This window comes from Metopolophium dirhodum, chromosome 4 (assembly GCF_019925205.1).
Source record: "Metopolophium dirhodum isolate CAU chromosome 4, ASM1992520v1, whole genome shotgun sequence".
Classification (NCBI taxonomy): domain Eukaryota; kingdom Metazoa; phylum Arthropoda; class Insecta; order Hemiptera; family Aphididae; genus Metopolophium; species Metopolophium dirhodum.
This window is the reverse complement of record NC_083563.1, coordinates 36,648,679-36,662,122: the sequence shown is the minus strand read 5'-3', so window position 1 is coordinate 36,662,122 and position 13,444 is coordinate 36,648,679. Positions and strand designations below refer to the sequence as shown.

The 13,444-nt window shown below is 27.5% G+C and overlaps 1 long non-coding RNA gene across 1 annotated transcript; it reads right to left on the bottom strand.

Moving 5' to 3' along the window:
• Positions 1–1,330: 1,330 nt before the first annotated feature.
• Positions 1,331–5,448, bottom strand: LOC132943786 (uncharacterized). The gene is made up of 5 exons (XR_009664369.1): positions 4,887–5,448; positions 4,470–4,729; positions 4,087–4,200; positions 3,211–3,346; positions 1,331–1,728 (listed from the first exon to the last, which is right to left on the bottom strand). It is a non-coding gene; the product is annotated as an uncharacterized LOC132943786 (long non-coding RNA).
• Positions 5,449–13,444: the final 7,996 nt, after the last annotated feature.

The following is a 13,444-nucleotide window of genomic DNA, read 5'->3' as shown; positions in this document are numbered from 1 at the left end:
TAATTGTGTTTATTAATCTTTATTGTAGATAAATTCAGAAGTACACAAATAACCGATTAGTTAATGTTGTTTTAGACTTTTATTAACAACATTGTTCAATGGTTTTCGAGTCAAAAACACCTGAACCTCTTTTCTGTCTTCACATCCTATATATATCATCAATAGTTTAACCTAGTTACATTGTACTTATTGACTATAAACATAGGCACAATTAGAGGGAACTTGGGGGGAGAATTAGCCCCCATCCCAGTTTTATCCATAGCCCCACAAGTTTTTTTTAATATTTTTATAGATTAAATTAAGTATTTATAAGTTTACTCTTATTTATAATACTAAATAATTGTACATTTAAGTGAAAACAAAAAATTTCGTCTTTTCAATTTTGAAGGTTGGGGTTTATTTCTTGTGAAGCAACGTCAGCATTGGCTTTCCATACATTTGGCCGACATTTACCAACTAATTCACCTATTTAAACCAAAATAAGAATGTACAATCTATTAATTTAATATTATCTTCACATCCATTAATGGACATCTTGAAAAACTACAAAGTTATGGACATGGGAAATTGCTGTAAGGATTTTTATTATTCTAAACTTTCAACGGATGCTGCCAATAAATATTTATGGCCAAAGTCGTTCACAAACAAATTTATTAAACATGGAATTGAGTACGAAAATACTGCTAGAGATTTATATGCTAGCTGCTTAAATCAAAAAATTGAGGAATGTTGTTTAGTAATTAATTCAAAAACCACTTGGTTGGGTTATACACCCGAGTGATAGTAAATAATGAAAATGTGCCAATAAAATTAATAGAAATAAAATGCTCTTTTAAAAGTAAAAGTGTAAGTATTAGAGATCTATTACCCAAATTAAATATTAGTATTCGACACTCAGATGATACTTTAAGTCTTAAAAAAGAAAATCATTCTTATTATGCACAAGCTGTATGGTTTTATTAAACGTTCAGCTGAGTGATTTCTTTACGATAATAATTATACTGTAATAGATATAAATCTATGATGAACTTTACTGTAAGATTTGTTTTTTGGTTTAAAAAATGTATATTTTGAAAGACTATTACATAACATAATTATACACTTACACATGCTAAGTAACATAAGAGTATTTTTATTGTTAAATATAAATTTACAATTTACATACAAAGTTGTTAACATACATTTTCTGATTTTATTATTCTATTAGTTGTTTATCATATTGTAAAATAACTTAATTATTTTAAATTTTTATTTACATAGAAAGATTTTTCATCATACATTGTAATTTATTAACTTTGATTCAAAATGTAAAATGCAATGGGATATTCAAATGTACATTATTCTTTAGTGTTGAGTTAAAATATAAAAAAGGTAGATATCAACTATTAAATTTATCCAGATCAAAAATTTGTAAGGCACTATTAATGTGGGTATAATCGTCCGCCATTTTGCAACAATTAATACATACAGATAACAGATTCAGCTGAACGTCATAAACGGAAATTGCTTATTTTTGCGAATACGTTTTTATTTTAACTTTTGCATTAAAACTGAATAGTGAATAATGGATATTATGGACATATGGTCTTAACTCTAAAATATATATATATTTTTAAATATCATGTGAATTGAACTATAAAATTCTCCAAGAAATGGGCGGTTGTACAGCTGTAAAATGTTCAAATACACGTAGCAAAGGTTTTCGTCTTTTTCGGTTTCCAAGAGACCCTAAAAGAAGAAAAACATGGTTAAAAACTTGTTGCCCTGACAAATGGCAGCCTACAAATTATGAAATGAGTATTAAACTAAACTTAAGAGTGCTTAATCATAACTTATTAATACTATTTAGTCATGTTAATATTTTTTTTCTGTTTCTTCAGAACATAGACATTAGATATAAATATCATAAAAAAGTAAAATATAATTTTATATCTTATGCATATTCCAATAGATCCATTTTGAAGAAGGACAATCCAAACAACATTGTCTGGATGGTGTCAAAACCCCAAACCAAATGCTATCCCAACATTATTTGCTATACTAAATCCACCTCGCTTGTTGGAAACCGAAAGAAAATCTTTGTATAAGGTATATCATTATTCATTATTAAAACTAATTTATTATAAGGAAAAATATGCTTTGTTACATAATTTATGTATACAAATATATTATTATTAAAAATAGTAGTAATTTTAATCTATTTTATATAATTAATTAATTTAAATGCTATAATTTTGAAGTTTTTATTTATTTTACAGACCATAGGCAATTGTAGCAGTGATAATGTTAAAAAAAAAAATGTTTCTTTGACTGAATAAAGGTTGTCACAGGCTAAAGTAAGTTTAATTTTAAGTTATGTTTAATTTAATTTTAATTTTTTTTGTATTTTAATTGATAGAAAGTAATGTAACTATCAGTGAGAATTAGCTTCTGAGTGAGCAATTTTCGTTACTGGATCCAATAGTAAGTCTTATAAATTATAGTTAAAATATTTATTTTAAATACTGATGCATGTTGGTTTATGTAATTTTAATAAGCTACATGTAAAATGTGAGAATTATTGGTAAAGAAGTGTTAATTTAAATTCTGGGCTTAAATACATAATTAAATCTTACTTACAGTAAGTACTTGTATGTGTTGTCTCCTTATTACACACGTACGACATAGCAAATTTTCGTTCACTAGTTATATTTGCTTAATATACTTTATATAATATTTGTTTAGTTATTTGTATTTATTAAAACTGTTAATTTCTATTGTTTTATAGTAAGACACTGTTATTATTTTATAATTATTATTATGAAATTGATATGATAAATTAATAATAAATAAACTAGTTTAAAATAAAATTATATGTGATATTGTAAATAGTAAGAATTTTTGTTGCATTAATAAAATGTTTTTTTATATTGTAACTAAAAAGAAACAAATTTTAAATTTATAAAATAGTAAAGGTATAAAATCACAAAAGTAAAATAAATTTGAAAAATTAGTAATTATTATTTTATACATGTGAATCCAAATTAAGCCTAAATATATCAATTAATTTACAAAAAAATAAAAAATAAAAGCTGTTAACAATAATATATAAAAAATACATCCAATAAAAATGTAGTACTTACATACATTATTTATATGTAACTATATCTATTTTTTTTACTCAAATACTTTACAAAACTGTCATTGTTTTTCAATTGTACATAATCTCACCCAAAGCTTCATGGACCGTTTGTAATTTTGTTTCCAATAATTTCTTTTCTTATTGTAATGATAACAATTTATATTTTTCCTTCAATAGTTTTGAAAAATGATTGCCTGTTATATTGTAACACTGGTTATTATCTACCTGCAAAACATAAAATTGAAATTAAATTCAATGATACCAAACTACAAGTCCGTACATTTAGTTGTGTTCATACTCAGTGTTGGGTAGTAACGTAACGTGCGTTACCCCTAACTGTAACATAGTTACACTTTTCAGTAACGTTAAGTAACTTCATTATTATTATATTTGGATAATACAAGGGTAACTACGTTCATTATTTAGAAGTAACTTAGCAGAAGAATGGGTTACATTATAAATTTATTTTTTTTTTTTGGGAGGAGGGATATATTGTGGTGCTACTTCACGACAGCCCTTTCCCTCGTATCCACATCTGAAAATTGAATTATATTAATAATTTAAGTAGGTTTTATGTAATTACAACATGTTCCCAGTATAATCTAATATAATTATATAAATAAACGATTTTGTCTTAATATTATTTTTAACTTAACTAGTTATAATCATCGATTACAGTCCATAAGACAGCAACTAATCTAGTTTATTATTTTATTTATTTTTAGATCATATCTGATAAAATATGTACATCGACATACAGACAGACGGTCGTGTACGGATTACTGCTAATAACATAAGAATAATGTCATTGTAACTAGCTAGTTACTTTTGAGTAAAAAATGTAACATTGCGCATTACTTTTGTACTTGAGTAACTAACAAGTAATCTAGTTACCTATTTTATTTTGTAACTAGTAACGTAACTTAGTTACTTTTAAAAAGTAACTTACCCAACACTGTTCATACCTGAAGTCTTCTTTTCAAATTATTGTTTTCTTGTTAGATTAAAAACATTTCTTGCTTTTATTGTAGCAATATTGAGTGAAAATGAGCCAATTCAGAATCTTTGGACTCAATTACCTGTTATCAACGTTTAATTTAGTATATTATTTAGAATTATTAGGGTTAAAAAAAATTATTATCAGCTATTAAAATGTATAGTTACAGATACATACAATTATATTTATTTTAAATTTGAATAACTGCGTATATTTACTTATAATAAATAAGATTAAAGAATGTAGGTACCTTATAAATAAATTGAATAGATAAAATGGTTTAAAATTACTATTAATAGTATTAATAATAATTTTTTATATATAATTTAGGTAACTAAGCATATTTTTTACCTATAATAAATTTGTTTTAATAATGATATATACCATATACTAAGATTTTCTTTCGGTGGAGACAAAATACAATTCTGACAAAATACTTTCCGATGCATTATTTTTCCGACAAACCACTTTAAGATAAAATACAGTTTCGACATAGCTCTTCCTTTCGGTTTCCAACAAGCGAGGTGGTTTTGATATATCGAATAATGTTGGTTTGAGTTTTTTACACCATCCAGATGATTTTGTTCGAATTGTCCTTCTTTAAAATGGATCTATTGAAATATGCATATGATATAAAATACAATTTAACTATATTATAATATTTATATTTAATTTCTATGTTCTGAAGAAACCAACAAAAGATTTAACATGACTTAATTATGTTAATAAATTATGATTAAGCGCTTTTAAGTTTAATATAATACGTACTTCACACAACTCAGATGAATTTGACCCACATGATGTCGCCCACTATTTAGCTGCGTTACCCTTTGGTTTGAATATAATTAAATAGGATATCGTCCTAGGCTAGTAATTCTTCCCATAGAACTGATAGTGTTATTTCAAAGCCACTGGAGACTTTTCCTCCAGATCTTAAGGCAATGTTATTTAACCCTAATGTTGCAGTAACTATAGGGAAAACTTGCATTAGTTTCACTCTTAAACCCGAAGTCATCACAGGAAAACGACGTAACCAAACGCCAAAAAACCTTTCAATGACATTTCTGGTTCTAATTTGACTCATTGTACAGCTATTCTGCTGGTGTTAGGCAATATTGAAGAGGAGTCATCATATAACTAGCAGATAGTACTGCATCCCCGTATATACTCCTTGCTAAAACAAAGCTCTTCTTTTAGACTCTCAAAATATTTTGGAGTCATGAGTACTTCCATCATATCACGCTACAATAACCATGATCTTCAGATTAGCGTTGCATATCACCTGAATATTCAAGGAATAACTTCCTATTCCGAAATCACTCAGCGGTATCTCCACCTGAAATCCAGAAAAATCATTAATTTATAAAACATCTTATTATAACAAGTACCAGTGGTGTGTTGACCGTGATTTTGAAGGGCAGATGCCCGAACATTTTTAAGGGGTGGGTACTGGATTTAGTAAGAAATATTATTATACAAGACTACCTGACTACATCATCTGAATTAATTTGTTATTTAATAAGAATAATAACTTCGATAGTTATAATTATGCTAAGAAAAGCTATCTAATAGTATACCTACATATTATTAATTACACATTATACTACAGTGTACATTCTACGAATAAACAATAAATTAAAATAAGAAATTATAGTATTATGCTAGTGACTATGAGGGCATCCGGCATAGGCATTTTGAGAATATTATATTATTGCGATATAATCTATTTTTAGAATGATAAACTCGGAAATATTCAGGTTTCAGCTGTTCGTTACCAATGAACGATGATAATGATTGTATTGTACTATTGTCCTCATTATCGACCGTCGTAGTCTCGTAGACGACGTAGACTGTAGTATTTTACCTACTAAAGTTTTGTTGTAAACATAGTGGCATAGTCTAAAATTATAGCAGTGAAAACTAAATAGTAAATAGTACATAACTAAAAATTTTTTTTCATAATAACTGTCTATTATATTTATTAAGTATATCTGAAAGAGGTGTATGTCACTGTGGTAAAAATATTTTATTAATGAACAAACATAATCGTGATTTACATTTGCGTTCATGCAAGAAGAGAAAGAATTGTGTATCAAATGTTTCTGTTCAACAATTTTTATCGTTAGTGGATCTAAAGATAATTTGACAAAAAAAACCAGCACTGACCGAAAAATCTTTCATCAGTATTTATTTTTGTATTTAATGTTTTATGGTTGTATCTTGTATAATATGTTTATATATTATATTACATTGTTACAACTTACAATATAATAATAGTAATAACATTTTATAATAATATGTATCAAATATCAATTATGTTTACCTACCTATTAATTTTTATATACTCAACTACATTATCCAAACATATTTATTTAAAATCTAAATATTTGTATGATTATTTATTAAAATATATTAATTATTTCTTCATATTCAATTTCAATATATCAGGCAAGGATACCATAGCATTAGATACTATTGAAGCCTTACAGAATGTGCTAGATGACATACCTTCTTGCTCTTTTTCTACTGAAAGTTTACAAACCCTATCAAATGATTACATTCAAGCATTAACAATGGTCGATATTGCTGATCAAAGATTATCAAAATTGAGGACACAAGAGTCAGTTGATACTATTTTACAAGAATCAAGAGTTTTCAGTGAAAAATGAACTTGATGAAATTGAATTTCCTAAAATTAGGCAAAGGAAACGAAAAAGAATGGACGATGAGAATAATTCTGATGAAATCACAAAGTCCAGTGGACTACTTTAGAACAAATGTTTATTTTTTATGTATCGACAAAATTAAAGTTTCTTTAACAGTACGGTTTAAAGATGCTAGAAATATTATGAAAGATTTATCATTTTTATCATACAAGAGATTAATGAAAGTAAGCAATGGAGATGTAGTGCCAAAAGATACCTTTGATTCCCTTAAAACTTGGATTCCTGAAATAGATAAAAATTCAATTGGAATGGAATATAGAAATTTTGCTATGAGTTTTCAGAAATTACAATAAGGTAAATGTCCAGAACAGTTACATGATGAAGATGTCATAACTAGTGAGAACACAAATGACGAAGATGATTCTATAATAAATAGCGAAATGGATGACGAAGACATAGTACATAACAGTTCAAAAAAAAAATGGTATCTCCCACACAAATATTTGAACTTTTGAACTCATTTAAGTTAGCCTCAGCATTTCCTAACTTATATATTGCTTACATTCACTATGCACAATACCAGCTACTTCAGTTTCCAGTGAACGTTCCTTTTCAAAAGTTTTACTCGTTAAGACCCGTTTACGTTCAACTATTGGTCAAGGTAGATTGGAAGGTTTACTGCTTCTATTTTGTGAAAAAGATCTTTCCGACAAAATTAATATTCAAGAAGTTATCGATACGTTAGCAAACAAATCAACTATATTAAAAAAAGCTTTGATGTTTAAAAAATATTTGTTATATCTAATAATAAAAAAAAGCAATTTTATATAAATACTATTCATAATTCATGTAAATATTTTCATTTTTTTATATTGTTATTTTTGTATAACTATTACAGTTAGAAACTAATATATTAAGTTTACAAAGTTGTTTATGATAAGTATTAAATTTATTTTTTAGTTACTTTTACATGAACTTAATATTAATTACTAAGTGTACGGTGGACTACATAGTAATTAATACTTCAATTATAGCATTCAAAATAAATTGATAGGTACTTTTTTGTTGTATATAGTATGGCATATGGGTCATGGGTAGTGGGTACTGCGTAAGAATTAAGGGGTCGTAGGTTATTCAAAAAATTAATTGCCCGATAAAATATTTCACTTTGCCATGCCACTGACAAGTACAGTAGTACTTTTAATAGTTTTTGAATAGAAAGATAATGAGAAAATTTAATAGAAAATGAACTGATCTCACTGCAGAATACCACTAAGATACATTTAACATCAGAGGAAATATGTTCCTTTCACCATAAGAGCTTGAAAAAACGCAAATAACAATAAAAAATTATGAAAATGTCGCTTACTAGTTGTTTTCGTAGAAACGGTAAGATTTTGGACTATAAAGTATAAACTATTGATATTAGTTGGTTTCTTGTAACAAGTTACATGAAATATATATTTTGGATTTGCCAAAAACTTGAAATTTAAGATTTTTAAAACATTGATAAAGGGTGTTATAGAGATAGTGTTTTTAAAAACAAAAAATTAAAAATGTCAACATTGATCGTCTCTAAAAATACGGTTTTTAAGGTGCAGCACTATTAATTATGAATGTAGTTAAAATAATGTGATTTTTTTAAGCATAAATGATGTGTAGGTGAGATGGGTGTTGGAAAAAATGTGTTTGCCTACGACAATAATATTTGAGTTTGACGTGCCACTGAATGTGTCTACTTGTGTACCAATTGGTACTAGTAGAGAAATTACTAATTAGAGATAAGTGTTAATGGTTTACCTGGTGATTGCCACAACTTGACATAAGTACAGTCAATGGCACCAACGAATTTTGGAAACTTGGCTTTTCGGGAAAAATGTAACTGGGTCAGTCTTATCTCCTCTGGTGTTACAGGAAAATAAATATATTAACTACGTAGTGAAGCAATAGCACAGCTTACTTTGAGCACAATCCTATTTACTGTAGAGGAACTGAAGCCACACAGATCTCCAGCAGTGGTTTGGAAACATCCGGTTTGCTTATAACCGAAAACAGCACAGTAGCTGATTGATCAGTGATATCCATCAATTACTGTAGAAAAGAAACAAAATGGTCATGCTTTAGGAGCCTTACAGGCAAGTTACAATTATACTCTTCAATAATATAATATTGCTTCGTACTTTTGTTGAAATCTCATTGTAGCTAAACCTCTAGTGATTCGTAAAATATTAAATACTCTTAATAACTTGTACCTACATGTTGTTACGCGTAGGTACATGCTGACAAGAATTTTACCGACCTGTTTGTTTCATACTCAAGGCTTTCCTCCATCTTCTCCATATTCGACAAAACCGTTGATTTGGTGTATCTGTACCTCGTTGTAAAATCGCGGTCGTCCAGATTGTCAAACTCTTCTGCCATTTCCCGTATCCATCTAACGAAAACGGGGGTATCGTCTTCGTCATTGTCGTCTTCACGACATAGCTGAAAGACACGGTCACGAACTCGGTACATTTTGTGTGGTCTGCAGTGATTGTTATAAATTATAATGGTTTGTTTAAATTCTATTACAACAACACCGACGAAACACTTAAACTGCAAAAAAAACAACACAATCAATAAGCAGTTAATAAACATACGCAAGTTGATAACGTTATCAATACTCCTGTGGCGAGCGTCGGTACCTCCACACACGGACTATTAACATTGTTATCTATGCCTCCATACTCCTGAAACTAACGGTGGCGGTATATCCGATTGAGTTATCGACGAATTCCGTCGAAAAAAGTAAGTAATAATATAGTAATCAGAATCGCTAAATATCCGTCGCCATAAATCGACCTGTAGTTATAATAATAAGACGGCGCGCCGGAGGTTCGCAGCAAACCAAAATTGAAAACACCGAATCGCAGTTGCTTCCCAAATCATTTTAGATTCTAAGTGGAACGATAAATGTATTGATTTTACAATAATGTGTATTTTTTTTATTTATTTATTTTTTGTGTCCGTGTACACGATGAGTAGTCGAAATAATTATTAGATTTCCAACTTCAGTATCTGGTTCGATGGGAAAGTAAATATTGTTGGTGCATTGGAGAGGTTAAAATTCCCAATAATTGTCAAAAGCGCCGTGAAAAATAACATACAATTTATAGAAAAACAGGAATTCTTACGCAAAATCGATTTTTCACAAAATCGACTTTGGTTTTTGGTGTAACTTTAAAACAAATAACCGTAGATACATGAAATTTTCACTGGTTGCTTACATTTGCATTTTCTATACACGATAAAATTTTCAAAATATTTTGATTTGTCTTGAACGGTTTAGGGACATTTTAAGATTCCAATTTTATTAGTTTTAGATTCTGAGCGAAGCGATGAATGTAGGTATTGATTTTACAATGATGTGTGTTTTTTTTTAAATTTTTTTTTTTATTTTTGTGTTTGTCATCACCTTTTAGGACAGAAAAGTGCTTGGATTTTCTTCAACAGTAACTTTTCTGATAGGAAAGTGAATCTAGTTGGTACTTTGGGGGGTCAAAAGTAAAAATTTCCCAGTAGTTTTCAAAAGCGACGTGAAAAACAAAAGAACAATTAAGGAAAAACGGGAAGTTTTACGCAAAATCTGTTTTCGAGAAAATTGATTTTGGTTTTTGGTGTAACTCTAATACAAATGACCGTAGGGACATGAAATTTTGACTGAATGTTTATAATTGCATTTCCTATACACCATAACATTTTGTTAGTAACTCGAGCTGAAACCTATATGCTATTGCACTTTGCCCTCGTGGCTCATGTGAAGTCTACACTCCAAACTACATGACCCATTATATCTTAAATTCAATTTAGCCGCCACGCCTACTTATACGGCATACGATTCCGCACAATATACCTTATTACCTACCCAATTCCTCACATTTTCGTTATACATAAGATTTTATTTATTTAACCCAAATTTAGCACGATTCCACATCAAAATTGTTGCTACGTTGCCAGTTATGAGGAAAAATAATTATAATAATAATATTAAATAAAACAATTGATAATTAAAAAAAATTGTTATAGAAAAATAGTCAAATTAGTGAATATTAGTAGTTGATTACAATTTTTTTTCCTTGATATCGAGGACCAACTTGTGATAAAAATTGAATAATAATTAAAATAGCAATATTTAAAACACAAAAATGCGATATCAATATTATATACGTACGAACGGGTATTGAACAGGTAACTGATGAGTCCAGATAAAACATATATGTAATACACTGTAGACTATTCAGATAAGCTGGTATTTTGGGAAAACCAAAATAACGTTATAATCTTAAATGACTTATATTATGTAATATTAATATCTAATATTTTATGTTTAAAATCATTTTTATAATACAATCGGCAACGTCGCAAATTAGTTTTGTGCGAAATCGTGTAAATGAAAAGGTATATGTCGAATCGTGAGGTACGAATGTACGATGGCATACGATTAAACGTAATAGATATTGTTTGCATTTAATTCATAATATTGTTTTAAATATTATTAGATTCTGAGCGAAGCGATGAATGCATTGATTTTACATTGATGTGTGTTTTTTTTTTTTATTTTTGTGTCTGTCATCACCTTTTAGGACAGTAAAAGTGCTTGGATTTTCTTCAACAGTAACTTTTCTGATAGGAAAGTGAATCTAATTGGTACTTTGGGTAGAAGTAAAAATTTCCCAGTAGTTTTCAAAAGTGACGTGAAAAACAAAAAAAAATTAAGGAAAAACGGGAATTTTTACGCAAAATCTGTTTTTGAGAAAATCGATTTTGGTTTTTGGTGTAACTCTAAAACAAAATATGACCGTAGGGACATGAAATTTTGACTGAATGTTTATAATTGCATTTCCTATACACCATAACATTTTGAAAATATTTTGACTCTTTTTGAGCTGTTTACGGACATTGTCAGTTTTCAATTTTTTTAGTTTTTTTTTCTATAAATATCAATAAAATTTTATCTGTTGAGTAAAAAAGCTTGAAAATTTAATGGGAGGCTCCTAGGTAATTGTTTGATGAAAAAAAATTAAAAATCCTTAATCACAGTTTTCATTTATAAGCATTTAAAGTTCAAATTTTGACAAAATACGGAAAAATCACAAAAATTAGCAAATTATTTTGAGTTGAGAATTCATAAAAAATTTTTTTTTAAATCTTAGATTTGAAAATTTAATACAAGATTGTCCATAAGTTTGTCTACCTTTATCAAAAAAAAAATGTCTACCAGAAACTTAAATTAAATTTTTATGAGCGTCTGAAATTTATATTTTTACAACATTTGATATTCACTCGATTTCTCATGTAACAATTTTCTTATGTTATTGTAATTAAAAAACGAATGACTGTAGATACTTGAAAATTTCACTAAATGTTTATATTAGCATTCTCTATACACCATAAAACTTTGAAAATATTTTGACTCTTTGAGAGCTGTTTACGGACATTGTCAGTTTTCAATTTTTTTAGTTTTTTTTTATATATATCAATAAAATTTTATTTGTTGGGTAAATAAACCATGAAAATTTAATATAAAGATCCTGATATACCGTTCTAATAGCAGTTTAAAATATTAAAATACATAGGCACAATTTTTTTTATAAGCATTTAAATTTCAAATTTTGACAACATTTATCAAATTTAAAATTTAATAATTATTTTGTAGTTAAAAATGTATAAAATGTTTAACTTTTATGGCTAAGGATTGAAAATTTAAATCAAGGCTCCACGTAAATAGGTTATATATAAATTACTTTATTCACAATAATATCATCAAATATAATTGGTAATATCATAAGCTGACTGACCGTTTTCGCTCTGAATCGTTTTTCTTATACAATGATATTATATAATTGAATTCAAATTTAACACCATCCAATACAGTGACCCTCTTGTAACCTACTGTACAGCAGAGCGACATCCACTTATCCACCTTTTTTTTTTCTATGAATGTCAATAAAACTTTATTTTTTCGCTAAAAACGATTGAAAATTTAATACAAGACACCTCTATATTGTTACAATGACATTTGAAAAACATTAAAAATCCTTAGTCACAGTTTTTTTTATATAATAAGCATTTAAAGTTCAAATCTTGACAAAATACGGAAAAATCACGAAAATTAGCAAATTATTTTGAGTTGAGAATTCATAAAAATTTCTTTTTTTTTTAATCTAAGATTAGAAATTTTAATACAAAATTATTCAAAAGTTGGTCTACCTTTATCAAAAAAAAAAAATCTCTATAAGAAAATCAAATTAAATTTTTATGAGCATTTGAAATTCATATTTTTACAACATTTGATATTCACTCGTATTTCTCATGTAACGATTTTCTTATTTTATTGTTATTCAAAAATGAATAACTGTAGATACATGAAAATTTTACTGAATGTTTGTATTAGCATTTTTAATACACGATAAAATGTATAAAATAATTATAAAGGCTCCTGATACAATGTTACAATAGCAGTTGAAAAATATTAAAAATACATAGTCACAATTTTTTTTTTTAAGCATTTAAAGTTCAAATGTTGACAAAATTTATCAAATTTAAAATTTAATAATTATTTTGTAGTTGAAAATTTATAAAATGTTCAACTTTTATAGCTAAGGATTGAAAATTTAAAAC